General features: G+C 35.5%; 1 long non-coding RNA gene across 1 annotated transcript in view; it reads left to right on the plus strand.

Annotated features, from left to right (window-relative positions):
• Positions 1 to 15,830, plus strand: part of LOC107674381 (uncharacterized) — a 39,329-nt gene that overhangs the window by 22,390 nt on the left and 1,109 nt on the right. Inside the window, exon 3 of the long non-coding RNA XR_001632500.1 lies at positions 12,942 to 12,989. This is a non-coding gene — a long non-coding RNA (uncharacterized LOC107674381). The remainder of the gene's footprint in view (positions 1 to 12,941; positions 12,990 to 15,830) is intronic.

The raw sequence follows: 15,830 nt of genomic DNA on the forward strand, positions 1-15,830 counted from the left end.
TAGTGTGTGTGTGTGTGTGTGTGTGTGTGTGTGTGTGTGTGTGTGTGTGAGAGGGAGCATGTGTATCCTTTCAAAATGCCTCTTTTCACGGTGGACTGAATGCTACTGTGTTACAGTGTCAGCAGAGGCAGTTTTCGGCAGATTTGTGACAGCTATTCTTAGGTGGAGAAGGGTATAGATATGCTTCTGGAAAAGTGTAATGGCCGTCTTAGGAACGATATAGATATGCTTATGAAAAGTGTTATGGCTGTTATTGTGAGGTCTAGCAGGAAATTAGTTAGATTGTATGATTACCAAGTGAAGGAGATGGTTCATAAATCAGTGGATGTGGAATAAAGAAGGTTGTACTTCCTAACAAAACCGTAAAAGAGGAAATTTAGTTGCAGTTGCTGACCTATATGGGTTTTTCAATGGCTGATGGTGATCTAGAAAGCAGAGCAGTCAGTGTAATGCTGACATGTTCACGCTTTAACCCTATACAGCCTATAGTATCATATTTGATATGTGAATTAATAAGGCTACTAAATTATCAACAGGATCAAAACTTAGCTGTAAACCTGTTGTACATAATCTACTACTGTATATGTCATCTGTCATCTGATTGATAGTTTGTACTCTTCTAGCAGGTAAAAGGCCTGTTAGTATCATTCTAAAAATTATACTAGTTCATAGTACTCATCTTTTTTGCAGTGAAGTCTGTAATGATTTTTACAATAACCTTTATTTTGTTAGTAATATTTCAAGATGAACAGTTACTGGACTGAAGCAACATAGGTTTACTTTATTATCCATACATCATTTTTAGAAAAATAATGTTAAAATGTGAGTATCAAATATGATACATCAAGCTATTGAGGCTTTCATCAGGCTTTTTTATCAATAATAATTGTATTGTATTGCCTTATATGTTTTACAGGACAAAAAAACAATACAGAGTTTTGATCATTAAACTAAGCTTTTAAAATCATCTTACTAAGATAATACTAATATTAATACAGATCTTTATATGCATTTTATGTAAGTATTCTGCTATACTGTTATAAAATCTCATTGATTTACATTACAAGCTATCAGAATTGAATCTTTAATCTAATTTTTGGCCATATAAATATCAGCAACATCACAAATTTCATATTTTTGCTCAGTTTGTGCCTCTGAATAAAGCTGGGGTGTTTTCTATCATATCATATTATATGAGCCATAAAGGCTTGATGTACAAAATGTGATACAAAACATAAAACACATATGCAAACTTTTTTCTGACTGTTATTTGATATATCAGTCCTTACATGGTTGATGATGGCAAATGAGATGCACAGATTTGCTATAATCAAGTGAACGGTAGATTGACCCAAAATACACAAAACAGTCTTCAGTAGTGTGGTCAGGACCCTGTCAAGTGGTCTTGTATCACCCTAAAGGGTGTTATTTTGTGCTTAAGACCAGCTGACTGTAGATTATTTCATATATTACATGCCTGCTTACCAATTAAATAAGTAAGGGGACATGAAATATTGACTTGAGTTTTATTCTTTTATTATGTGAGGAGAAAAAGACCACGCAGTGGTTTGAGAAAAATGAAACTAGCACAGCTATGTAGGAAATTGGTTGCTTGCAATATCTGGAGAAAGCTATCCATTAACATTGCCATTCATCTCAATGGCAGCTGCGCGGCTAAAATACAAGTCTATTTCATAGTTTTAAGAGCTTTCCAAAAAGAAATTAAATATCAATATATACATGTTGTTGGCAAAACTTTTTTTTTTTTTGTCAGAATACAGCTAATTTTGAATTGCTGTCATTCTGCGTGTATGTCATACATTCTGCGTGTATGTCACAGATTGCAGTGGGACTGAATCTGTACATGTTGCAATTTGCAACAACGCTGCATTGCGATTGTGTAACAGAATTGCTGTATTCATGCCATGATGACTGAATAGCAAATATATCATGGAGTTGCGAAACAACAGCAACAGATACCAGAAAGCACAAGAGTGCAGTGTTTCATAGGCTTGAGTCCAGAAAATGTGTGCAAATGGTGTGTGTTTATGTCTTTTAAAAGTGCGTTCAAATTTCTTTGCACCTGCAACTTCCCTATATTCAGCCCTTCCAGCGTGCAGGGGATTCATACAGATCCAGGTTCTGACCCACTAATGGAGTTAGCATATGCAGAAAGCTGAATCCCTGCCAGGCATTAATACAGATCACTCACGGGGGCCCCTAAACACACTGGCCATTTGTCTTCACTAGTGAACTGCTGAAAGGTTCAAATTTGCCATAGTCTCGAGAGCCCACTGCTTTGGCATGTCATGCGCTGTGGAGATATTCACAGAGATGGGTATGAATAGGAAATAAAGAGAACGAGAGTGCGAATGCTTCGCGAAGCTGGGGAGAAGGGCTTGAGAGTGGGTGGGCCACTTGTGAACACTGTCCGGTTACAAACCACTGTGTCATGCTGTCATGTCATTTATAGTGCCTGTGAAAACATAATGCTCTTGCAGGAACCAGGAAGTTCCCAAGGAAGAGTCATTAGAGGGCCTTAACGGATGTTTTCTCAACATGTGGGTTTTCTCTGTCAGATTTTATTTAGCTTCTCTGCATGAGTGTGGATTTGGTTAAAGATAAAATGCAATTAAAATTAAACCTGTTTACTTTATTAAAGGGATAGTTCACCCAAAAATTTAAATTACTCACCCTCTAGAAGAAGATAACCACTGAATGACCACTGACTTCAATAGAATGCAGTGAGGAAAAACACATTTCTCAAAATATATTCTTTTGTGTTTCATAGAAGGATGTAAGTCATGCAGGTTTGGAATGACATGAGTAAATCATGACAGAATTTTCATACTTCAGATTAATGATGGATGTTCCTAGTCTTATTGTAAATAATGAATTTTATTACAAAAAGAACAAAACAGTTTTTCATGGTAGTCTTTTATCTGAATAATTTCCTTTTCCTCTGACATCAATTTTCTGACAAAAAGCCAAATAGCTATTTCAATTCTGATTTGAATTGACACCACAGGAAGTTACATTTAAAAAAGGAAGTAAAATTTTACAATAATTGCAATTCAAAGAAATTCAACACAAGTAATAAACAACTAATTTATTAAATGCATCAAATATTATTTAATATGTTTAAAATTATTAAATTAAAAATGCATGTATTAATTACATATTAAATATATAAACTACAGTAAATAAAAAAAATATATAGGTGGTACTTAATTTATCTATCTATCATTCTATTATTTTATTGTTCTATCTATCCTTCTATCGATCCTTCTGTCTGGTTCTAAATTCTGTCTGTCTGTAAGGCCTTTAAACTAGGGATGGGCGATACACTTATTTTGTTTTCGATACGATACCGATACTTTTAAAGGCCAGTATTGTCGATATCGATACCGATACAATACTTCTAAACTGAACTTTTAAATTATGAAATGTATTAAATTATTAAATTACTAAGAGTAAAATGGATAATGATACCCACTTAACTTTATATTTGAAATGCATTTTAACATTCAATACGCCTTAACTGCAACTTACTAGGTTATATTTTTGTTTACACGTAGTTAAAATATGTTTACTGTAGTGGTAACTATGGAAATCTACAAATACTATAGTTGAACTATGTCACTTTAGTAAAACCACCATGGTTCATTTTCAGAAGGGACTGCCAGTGACAGGCTGTTGCATGCATAAAATGCAACCTTTTTATTCTGACAGCTATGATTTATATTAACATTACAGAATAGAACATGATCAATATGAACTTTTAGCGTTCAGTTTAAATAAATGTAATTGCACAAACTGTAGGCTACAATTTCAATTTGTTTATTGTGAAATAACTCAAGCATATATGTTTTTTTTTCTGTCCTCTGATAAGCATTGTTCTGCCGTTCCCAAAAACATCAGTGGTTTCTTATGATACTTTTGGGAAACGCAGCTCTGTTTGAATGCACTGTCAGAAGTGAGTGAACGCTCTCTGTGATTGATTGGTTCTGTCTTGCAGCATTTGCATGTGTTCAGATGAGCAGGAAACTAGTTCTATCCTACACAATTATTCGCTAACACAGGTTGTTAGAGTCAGTGATAAAAAAAAAACACATCTTAGTATCGATATTTTTTATTTGCGTATCGAAACTTTCGATACTCTCATCAGTATTGGTATATTGATACTTCAGGATAGATACGCCGATCCCTACTTTAAACCTTCAAACTTAAGGCTTTTTTTAACTTTTACTTCAAACAATGCTTTTTTAATCCAACATGTTATGAATTCCTTTCAATTTCAGTTCATTTTAATCTACTTAAGTTTCGATTTTAATTGCGATTCTGCATTTTGTTTGGTTTCTCAATTCAAATTAAATTCAAATTCAATAATTGTACTGGAATTTCAAAGACATTCCCAGTTCAGTTTTCAATGTAGCACAACCCTGATGAGTAAAGAATCACATGGTTTCTTAAAATGGTCATATCTGCAAAATCCAGATAATTTCACATTGCAGTTTTTCAGCTGCTCATTCGAGGGAGTTTTTCCTTGCTGCTGTTGCCTTAGGGCTTGTTCACAGAGGCATTATTTTCCTGTCCTTTTATCTTCTTTATTTTTATAGTTTCTGTAATGCTGCTTTGAAGCAATTTGTATTATTATAAGCTATACAATTATATTGAAACAAATACAGTATATTTTAGTCAAACACCAAAAAGAAACTGAATTCCCTTCCAAATGTAAACCTGTGCAAGCGTCTCTGTCTGATTTTTCCTTTTTGATGACGTGTCTTAATCTCAACCTCCCCTCGGTTTCTTCTGGGTAATAGCATTGCTCTGTCACTTCACAGTCATCATTACTGAGAGAAAGGATGAATGAGATGTACAGAGGGAGGGAAAGAGCGACGGAGCGGTGTGGAGGAATGAGGCGATTGTTTTCAGCCAGCCGTTGTATTTAGGGAAGGGGCCGTCTCGGTGAGATCTGCCACGACAGGGTCAGAGCAAACACGGTGTCTCATCCACGAGCCGTCTCCTCCCGCTCCGCCTGCTCGCTTTCCGCTCACGTCCACCTCCATTTGCTCACGCCTGCACTGTTAGAGGCCACTAAATATCTGACACACTGGAGAATTGGCAATCCTTTGAGAATCTGTACCCTTTTCAACCTCCCCCCTCTTCTTTTTATTGAATACATTTATGGAGCGGAGCGCGTGGCACAGCGGGTCGCCTAATTTGATTCTGCTTCGCCTCATCCGTGGGGAGGAGAGCATCCAAATTCAGCTCCGTGGGTCCTCAAAGGGGCCTGTGTGACACAGCGGTGTGTGCCTTTATTCATAATTGAGAGAAATACATTAGTTGAGTGCTAGCATGGGATGTTTTTTGTAATTGAAGTGGCAAGGTGTTAGCAAAAAAGAAAACACCCTTACTCTCAGCAGAGTGGTGCTTGGAAATATATCTAACTTGTTATCTGCTATTGCAGGCTGTGATTTTGTAAAGCCTAGCGTGGATGCAGTTTTATTTGATTCTTATGATATAATTATATGTGACCCTGGACCACAAAACCAGTCTTGAGTCGCTTGGGTATATTTTTAGCAATAGCCAAAAAACAATGTATGAGTCAAAATTATAGATTTTTCTTTTATGCCAAAAATCATTAGGATATTAAGTAAAGATCATGTTCCATTAAGGTTTTTTGTAAATTTCCTACCGTAAATATATCAAAACTTAATTTTTGATTAGTAATATGCATTGCTAAGAACTTCATTTGGACAACTTTAAAGGCGATTTTCTCAGTATTTTGATTTTTTTGCACCCTCAGATTCCAGATTTTCAAATAGTTGTATCTCGACCAAATATTGTCCTATCATAACAAACCATACATCAATGAAAAGCTTATTACTCATGATTCTTTGTCAACAAACCTCAAACAGCACTTCAGAAAGTCACAAAAAAGAGTTTTACAAACCAAACTGATGAGAGGCCATATTTTTTTCTTTTCATTATTTTTTTTTTTTAAGCATTGCGATACTTGCTTGAGATGATGTAGCTGTACAATTCTTGGGAATTAAATCTTCTTAAGCCTTAAAATGATGACGATTGTTAGTGTTCTTTATGCAGTCTCAGGCATTTTTACAAGAACAAAGGGTGTTTTAAATTAGAAATGCTTTAGCCTTTAGCATCGTATAGAAAGCTATATTTAATACCTAATTTTATTAAGAGAATCCATTGTATGACTGGGGGAAAAAAGAAGTTGTTTTATGCAGGGTTTTGAAGTAAGCATTAAGAAAAGTTCAGTTGCTATTTGAATCATCTCTCTTCCGAGTTACTAAAATAGAAATTCACAAATGTTTATAGTAAGACGTTTGAAACATGAACCTTCTAAATACAGTAAGATGTTTTTGTCTAGTTTTCCAGGAAAAATAAAGCAATAGTTCCCTCATGTTGTTCCAAACCTGTAGTACATATTGTCTTCTGTGGAACAAAAAAGAAGAACATTTTGAAGAATGTTTGTAACCGCTTTTGGTTACCATTGATTTCCAATTCTCATCACTGAGAAATTTCTCAAAATATCTTCTTTTGTGCTCCACAGAAGAAAGTAAGTCATACAGATTTAGAAAGACAAGGGTGAGTAATTATGACAGAATTTTAATTTTTCCCTGTCGCTGTCGCTTTAATAAATGCCTAAAACAGGATACTTGGGAAGCAACACTGCATAAGAGTATTTAGACTTGTTTGTATTTTTAATATAACTTTCTCTTACTGCATTGGCAGATTTGTTTCACTTGTTTATATACAACTCATGGAAAATCTGGCAGTGTTGGTAATGCAATATATTTTGATTGTTATTGATAAAATGCTTTGAATGTCACATATTAGCCCTAACTATTTTCATTGTCACTTTCTACAGATATTTAAATTCTTGTCAAGTTACTCATTAAGTCAAATAAGTTATACAAATTTTATATATCAGGACAAAAACCATATATCTGCGATGTCAAAACACAGGTTTGATTGAAAAGCCCTGAACACGTCCATGCGTTTAAATTATATATTTGTTGCTCAAGAGATCGTTGCGAGTAATTGCCTTATCAAAGCTGCTTCTAATCAATATCGAAATGTTTTCGTTTATTTCCGAGCAAAGAGAATGAGCGCACATCTAAATGTCCCATTTCTGTTCGTTTAGCTGGTCGACAGAAGGTTTGAGTGAATTAAACACACGTTCTGTTCTTTGAGTTTTCTTAACACGCATAGTTTCTTGATTTCATATAGCTCTCCTCCTCCGCCCCCTCTCCCTCTTGAAATGATTCTTTTATGTTTTTGGCCTCCTCTCTTTCCCGTTAGAAAACCCTCTCAGCCAGCCGCCCCGTCACTTAGACCACATTTAGGCCATTTTCCATCTGAAGGATTGCCAGGGTTTCTTTGAACTATCGTTTTTGCATCCCACATGCAGTGCTTCACGTTTCTCTGAGGAATATTTGTAGATGTTTGCTGCGGGTCTATCAGGCCGTGATCAGAGGATGTCTCATATTGTCCTTCTTCTTTGAGGCCCCCGCTACCGTTTTGGATTTTTTTGGAAGACATATTAGCATACCGTGAGTAGAGACTACTCTATTCTACTGCAGGATAACCAACAGGATGAAAAATTGATTTGAAACATCTTCCAGAAGAGGTGCTTTCAATAATGCATTTGTAGTGATTGAGACTGTGATATTTCAAAGAATTCGAATACCAAGAGATGAACGTATGCAAAAAAAAAACAACTTCTTTATAGTTCGTACATGTATATGAATCTGTTAATTTATTAATTTATTTATACATTCTATTAACTGTCTTTGTTGTTTGAGCCCTTCATCGAGCAGAGAACAAAAGAAATAAACACAGGAAAGCCAGAGAATCATTCTCACTCCATTGTGACCTGGACTCCCACAGGCGGCTTGAAAAGCACATATCGCACCAGGGAATCTGCTTCTTTTTGAAATTCATTTCATTGTGATGCTTGATAAAGCCTGAGAAATGTCTCCTAACTATTCACTGACTTGCATTTAGCAGTAATTTTCAAAGGCTACTCCATCAATATACGCTATCAAGTTGGTCCCTGCAGTTTGCCAGTGATTTATAATTGCTTTAATTGCTCCTCTCGCAGCCACTGGAGGAGATTAATCAATCCTTAAATTCAAAATCCAGCCGAGGCCAGTCGGAGGAGCAGCCCTCGCCACCTCCCGCAAAAAGGGCGCATATCGCTTTTAATTCGTAGCCGTACCTGCTGTTACCGTGGAAATGGAGACTAACTTGAATGTGTTAATGCACATCTCCCACAGTTCCAAAATCACTAATCCCTGCCTAAACGGCATGAGGTTGAACGGCCGCACTCTTCCAAATGCCTTCCTTAGACCTGTTTCACACAGCATGTCTGAGGAGCGTATGTACAGTAGAACATTGTGCTTTCACGTGGCAAACTGCATTAATAAACAGTGCATGCACAATAGTATATCTGTGAATTAACATTAACTCCTAGATTAATAAAGACAGTGAATGAAATTAAAATGCTGCTCATTGTTAGTTCATGCACCTAATGAATTATCTAATCGTACAAATTGAACCTTATGCGTCAACCACGTTAACATTTTACATTATACAATGCTAATCTGATCTTTATGTAAGTTTATGAATTTTTTTAAAGTGCTAATTCAACCTAAAATGGAAATTCTGTCATCATTTACTCACCTACATGTAATTTCAGACCTGCACGACATGTAGAAATATATATTGAAAAATGTTTTTGAAAGTCAGTGAGGTGTTGGACCCTGTTGACATTCATTGTATGAACAAAAATAGTGTCATCAGTGTCACATGATCCTTCAGAAATCATTCCAATATACTGATTTGCTGCTTAATAAAACATAAATTTAACAATAAAAGTTTTAATTTAATAATATTAATTTAAACTGGCTGTAGCCTCTTATTATGGGGTCCGAAAGGAATATGCACAACAGAATGTGTGAAACAGGCCTTGTCATGTCAGTTAACTTGTTCCATCGCTAGTGTGTACAGAGTATTTTTTTCGTGAGGATGGTATGGGGCAGTTTGTAAAAGATGACAGAGCTGTATTTACTCTTTCAGAGAGTAAATAGTGTTGCTGTTAATAATATTGTTTCCGTTAAGATCTTTTTACCTCCTGTGACGCTAACACCTGGAGCAGTAGCATCATTTGCGCTAATGATAGCTAATCTGTTCAATTAGCAAAGTACACATTTGTAATCTGGGCCTCTCTGCTAGCAGGCAAGTTTACATACTCTTCATCTTCCTCTTGCAGACTAATGCCCTATGACATTCACAGTACTGTGGCGGCACACAATCCCCTGTGGTAACGTGCTAACAGAGGAGCTGTTTCAGACGATTGTTTGCAGACACAAGAAATGGCTCCTTCATTCCACGTCCCTCTTCCTCGCTCTCTCACTCACTCTCGTTCTGCCTCCTTCCTACTTTACCACAGGAGACCGCTTTCACCTTTTTAGCCCATTAATTAGCATGAACAGTTAATAGTGCCTCCTACAATGGCTGCCTCAGCAGTTTTGCCTCAGAGTTGGTGTCACCAAATCAATATCAAGTCGGGCATAAAGCACTAGAGAAACTCAATCGTGAGAAGCGGGTCGGTGCGGTCATGGTTGCTTCTCTTAGTGATTTTTCTGTTAGAAGCAAGCCATCCCTACACTAGTATGCATAACACGGTGTGATTTTGTTTTCTGTACTTGATGTTTGTCGCATTAATTGTCAGATAGTACGATATGACGCCAGTGAGATCAGATTATGTTCACAACTGACAGCACTGACAAGGCATTTTACATCATCAAGAGAGTGCAACAGTTGTTTCATAAGTAAAAACTACATTACCCATGATTCTGCAAAGAAACTCCACCAATCAGAGAGTAAGGACCAACAAGTGGAGCCAAAAGAACCGCATACTACTCTTTTAGCATACTATTTATTGCATACTATATTGTAGGGGAATATTTGATTTTGAACACAGCAATAGAGTAACTTTCCTTACGCTCTCGAATTACTTTAATATTTTTATGTATATTTTGCAATAGACTCAACATATATTGGTTCTGTATGCATAATCATCTTTAAATCAATAGTTTTGTATTTATCCATTGTTTTTCATCTGATTGTCATTCACAATGCTGCATGGGTTTGTAGTTCTTTCACTCATTAAACCATTAAGTTCACAATCTTTACAAATATTTTTTGTTTCAAATCAAAATTTATAATGTTGTGATTTCACCTCATAGCTGGTTGGTTTGGTTCATGGCTTATAAATCTCAAAAGAAGACTCAATGGGAAAAATACTTTCTTCCAGCTTCCTCTCAAGGCTGCTGAAAAAGTGGACAGGCACTGTTGCACTCTATTGTATCAGCCATAGAGCCAAATTAGCATTTGTTGGCAGTCTAATGTGGCTGGCCGAAAGAGGGATTTTGTGGACAAACCAATGTAATTTCTTTCTTTATCATTTATTTAAGCTTCAGAACAATATTATAAAGAGGAAAAACAACCAACGCAGAACAATAAACTAAATTAACTGACAAATACATAAAAGAAACAATAAATTATAGAAGTATTATTTTATAAACAAATGCATTAAAAATAATAAATTTTAAAAAGGCCATATCTTTTTAGTATGATCGTAATGCCCCGTAGGGAACCTAATGAACAATGTATTTATCTTGCATATCATGTGGACTTGCTAACTCTAGCAACTGCACTACTTAGTTCTTCATTAGACACTGGAGGACTGTTGCTCAAAGTGAGGCTGAGATTCATCGCCAAGGCAATTAACCCACTGTCGATCATGTCACACCAAGCAATCAAAGATAATTCCCAAAGTTTGTCTCTGAATGCAAAAATGTGGTAAAAACCATGTACAGTAGTGCATACTGAGCTTACGTGATAACACTCTCAGAATTCCCCTCACATCTCCAGGAGAAAGAAGAATATGTCTAGGATCTTGAAGAAGAGAAATTGGAAAAAATGAAATCAAAAAGCTTGCAACTAGTTGCAGGATTGTCTTGTTTGCTTTCGCTGTTCTTGTTGTTTTCATTTAATAATGCAGCATGAGTGCTTAGCATTTAGATGACATGTTTGTGGAGAGGTGCAACAGATCAGATGCACTGCGTGAAGGGTTTCACAGATAGCGTCAGACTTCCAGGGCGGAGAGGCATACGGGGAGGCGGGCACTGGAAAAAGCGGCTCTACCCATAGAATCACGGGCACTGTCAACACCATTGTGAATGACGCGGTGACGAGCCAATTAGCACGGGTGCCAACGAGTGGCTTAGAGAGCCTTCTGCATGCCAATGAGTGTAGCGGATCCAAGAACCATGAGCTTGCCAATGAAGGATTTAAAGTCTTGAGTGGTTAAGAGGTTTTTATAAACATTGAACGAGCAAGTGGAAAGTTGGAAGTTTCTTCAACTTGATCTGAGAGAAAAGACTTCAAAAAAGCCCCGTGAAGTGCAGAATACAGGGCTGGCTAATTTGAGGCGCTTTGAGAGTATAAACCAGACAGCAGAGGACCTGAATTAGCAACGTTAGCAGAGTTGATAGTGTTGCAGACAATCAAGCAATGCTGGGCAGTGACTAACTAAAACAGACACACTACTAACTTAACCATATTTTTCAGTAGGAACTAGTATTTATTTACTTGTTTGTTTGTTTGTGCAGGTCTTTTGTGGGTCATACTCAAATGTTGATATTCTGACTTACAAAACTTCAGAAAGCTAAATTTATTAATTATGTTGATTCGTTTATTAACATTGAAGACATTGCTGCTAATCATAAAGGACAACTTGGTTTTTATTTTTTATTTTATTTTATGATAGGTTTTTAATCAAATTGTCTTTTTATTTATTTTATACTTTGTTTTTCCTCATATTCATTTTAATGTATAATCTTATTTCATTTGAATTGAATTTATACTACTTACTTTTTTAATATTTATATTTCTTTAATAATCTATTTTTTTAATCTAATTTGTTCTCTTTTTTCCAATTTCTACTACTTACTTTTTTAATATTTATATTTCTTTAATAATCTATTTTTTTAATAATTTTTCTTCAAAGCACTTCAAATTACCACTGTATGAAATGTGCTATAGAAATAAACCTGTCTTTCCTATAATCTCAAAACACATACTATTGATCATTTACAATAGCATAATAAATTAATAAAAAATAATAATTAAAAATGAACAAATTATATGTTTAAATTAACCATGTACCTTTTTCAAAATGGTGAGAAAATCACAAATGTCACATTTGAACAGTCTCTTTACTCTGAATTTTGACCTTGGGAATATTTTTCCAGAGTCTCTTAGTTTTAGTTTAGTGTTTTCCATAAATGATTGTTAATTAATTGTATTAAACTTAAATTATGAATTACTTATTTTGTTTTATTTTTGCACATATGTTAGACTGCACTGTTGCATAACCAAAGAAACAACATTTTTGAGAAAAAAAAACTAATAGTAAAAGTGGTGTACTAGATGAAGGAGAAAAGCTGTTTCGGGTTATTGACAAATTCAAGCAATTAAAAAAAAGTGCAAAATATAATTATAGTTTATGGTTGAATCTATTTCAAATTATTTCATAAACGGTTATGTTATAGAATGATGCTTTTTATATGGAGCTTCTCCGCCATTTGAAATCTATATATATATATATATATAGTAATTATATATATAATAATGTTCTTGTGGCTCAGTGGTAAAGCATTGCGTTAGCAGCGCAAAAGGTCATGGGTTCAATTCCCAGGGAACACACATACTGGTAAAAAATGTGTAGCCTGAATGCACTGTAAGTTGCTTTGGATAAAAGTGTCTGCTAAGTGCATAAATGATAATAACACAGATCTAATGAAATAACTGACCACTATTTCATTTCTTTTTTTTTAAAGCCTCTGCCCAAGGAGCCATCCTAAAGGACTTCAGATTGCTGTGAGGAGGTGAGTGGTGCTTCAGTAAGATTATATCTTATCTTGCTCTGTTTGCTTTTTCTTAGTAAGCCATTATTGTCTCTAAATCTAATATGCAAAGACGGTGATCGTCCAGCAAGCAGGTCCGAAGCAGAACGGTGACAAAACACGGCGAGCGACAAGAGTGCTATCACAGCGTTGGTTTTAAAGCAACATGACAGATACAGAGCACAGGTACAGAGGTGGAATATGGCAGAGCAGAAATCGAGTGGAAATCTTATCATTTATCCAACCAATTGTGCCCCGCCGGCGCTGATGAAGTTGTGTTAAGAGTGACGCACCTGATCAGCGGAAGGGCTAAAGCTGGATTAGAGGGCAGCTGGGGGCGCTGGTTGTGCCGCGGATCAAGAGATGAAGGGAGAAGATGATGTTGCGGGACGTGAGCTGAAACCCAAAATCCCTCGTGTTCTGCCTCAGTAGTGATTGCAGATGGCGTGATGTTAGCAAAGAAAGAGATACGGTTCTATTTAACAAGATATATTTACATGCCAGCTGTTGTTTGTCTTTCCGTCATGCTTCGAGCGATTCCCAGTGAGTGTACATGGCTTGGGAAAAACTGTAGTTTTGCAGTGCAGGAGAATAATATGAGGACAGAAATTTGCATAAATGTATGTTAATCCTTGAGGCAATTAGCACCTGTCAGTTTCTGAGTGAAAGCTTTCCGTTCTTTTCATTACATGGCAAAATAATATGCTGAATATTGTTCTGAAAGCACCACCAACACCATTTTTTCTGTATGAAAAAAATGTGTCCTGTGGGAAACCATGCCTTTTCATGCCAGTGTTATTCCAACAGCCAGAGCTATATTTGAGTTGCACATGCCTTTATTTCTTTGAAAAGCACTTTATTAAAAAGCTAGTCATAAGGGAAGACTTTTTATTGAAAAGCTCCATTATAAAAGGGTCCAAAGTGAGCACTTGAGGAACATCTCAGAGGAAAGCTGTTGTGTAAGACATCTGGGGAGCATTGTAGGCTTTGTGGCTCCACGGTGGTTCTAGGAAATGAAATTTTTTATGGCAGTTCTGGTTCATGGCAGTGTTATCAACATTTCCAGCATGTTACGTCCTACACCCTCAAGAGAACGCTGTGTGTATCGCAGGCAATCACGGAGAGATGGAGAAACAGCAAAGAGGGAGAAACATAATTATTTACTTAGAGAGGAACTGGAATGTACGAAATTGTGTTCTGATTACATTGACATGCATTAAAAATTGATTCAAGTAATTTGGGGAATGTCTGATTTACAAATCCCAATTGCGAGTTCTTTATGAATTATAAATTCTGGAGATTGTGCATTAAACAGCATTGAACAGATATGAATTTTTTTCTCTAACTCAAGTTCCCAAATTTACTGCTGTAAAAAAATGAGATAATTGCATAATTGTTTTCAATTCACCTATTAAGATGGCTGATGTCACTGTATTTTGATATCTGACTAAATACTTAGTTTAGTGGAGATAAATACACAGTTGGGACACTAAACACTGAAAGCCTGACTTCATCTTGACAACCTGTTCTGTCCTATATAATGATGTTTAGGTGACTTAAAAATAATACTTTAATTGTTCAAGGAACTCAGAGCTCTCTGCAGCGTGCACAGCCCACATGTTTAAAATGTTTTGGTGATTTTTAACAATTATGTTTTCTATAGCTAGTGAAATCATACCAAATGTATACAATTTTAGAGTGATTTTTTTTTATGTTCTTCCCTAAACTGGAACATTTCTTTAGCTGAAACATGGCACTTGCAACACCAGGGTCATGGGTTTGATTCCCAGACAATGCATGAATTGATAAAATGTATACAGTACACTGAATGCATTAATTCAATGTAAGTTACATTGGATAAAAGCATCTACTAAGTGCATAAAAGTGTCATAAGTATTGCTGATGTGTACAGTAAAAAATGCTTGTAAACTATAGTGATCAGACAAATTGATCTATGTCTAAGAGTCTTTTTATAGAATTTGTCCATTAAGTCAAACTTATCTAAAAGAAAAAAAAGATCCTTCATACCATGCACTTACAGTTAGAGTATATTTTCATTATGTATTATATAAGTTGGCAAGGGTGGGATTGTTCACCTAACGTTTCTGAACTTTTAGAACTTTTTTCAGTTGTAAATGCCTGCTCATTAGTACATTTTTCAGTGTTTTACCCACCATAAAAGAGTAGGTAACTATGGTAACCAGGTTTTTCTTTTCCTCTAAACCATATCCTTTTATGCCTCTGTACTTACGTTTAACATCATTAAATGATTGTGCATTTCTAGAATCTTTCTATGGAGAAATTGTCACAGATAGTTGCATAATGCATAGAGGCTGTATGCTTATCGAGTGCCAGACATTTTCTGATTATTAGTGTCTTTAAACCTTAAACAGGCAAATGGCCACACATTCTGACAGGAAAGAGATCGAAGAAGACACTTTTATTTAAACAGAACTTTTATGTAAACAGAGAAAAGAAGTAGACTTTTGTTGTTTTAAGTCTCAAATACTATGTGTGTTTGTTTTTTTTTCAAAATCTAATTGCGACTCGAGTCCAAGTCTCAGATTCAAGTTCACTTTAAAAATAAGTCTTGGCAGCCGTTACTTTAACTCATCAAATTAATTGAACAATTTTAACTTAATTAATTAAGTTATATGACATTCAACTTGATTTTTCAAAGTCGGTTTAGTATAATTTAATTTGAAATGTACAGCCATGCTTAAACATTTTAAACTGAACTTTTTAATTGAAATAGGTGGATTTTTTTTTTACAGTGTTTGTAATTTAATTAAAATATTTTTTTTTTTTTTTTTTTTTTTTGGT

This window comes from Sinocyclocheilus anshuiensis, unplaced genomic scaffold (assembly GCF_001515605.1).
Source record: "Sinocyclocheilus anshuiensis isolate Anshui unplaced genomic scaffold, SAMN03320099.WGS_v1.1 scaffold188, whole genome shotgun sequence".
Classification (NCBI taxonomy): Eukaryota; Metazoa; Chordata; class Actinopteri; order Cypriniformes; family Cyprinidae; genus Sinocyclocheilus; species Sinocyclocheilus anshuiensis.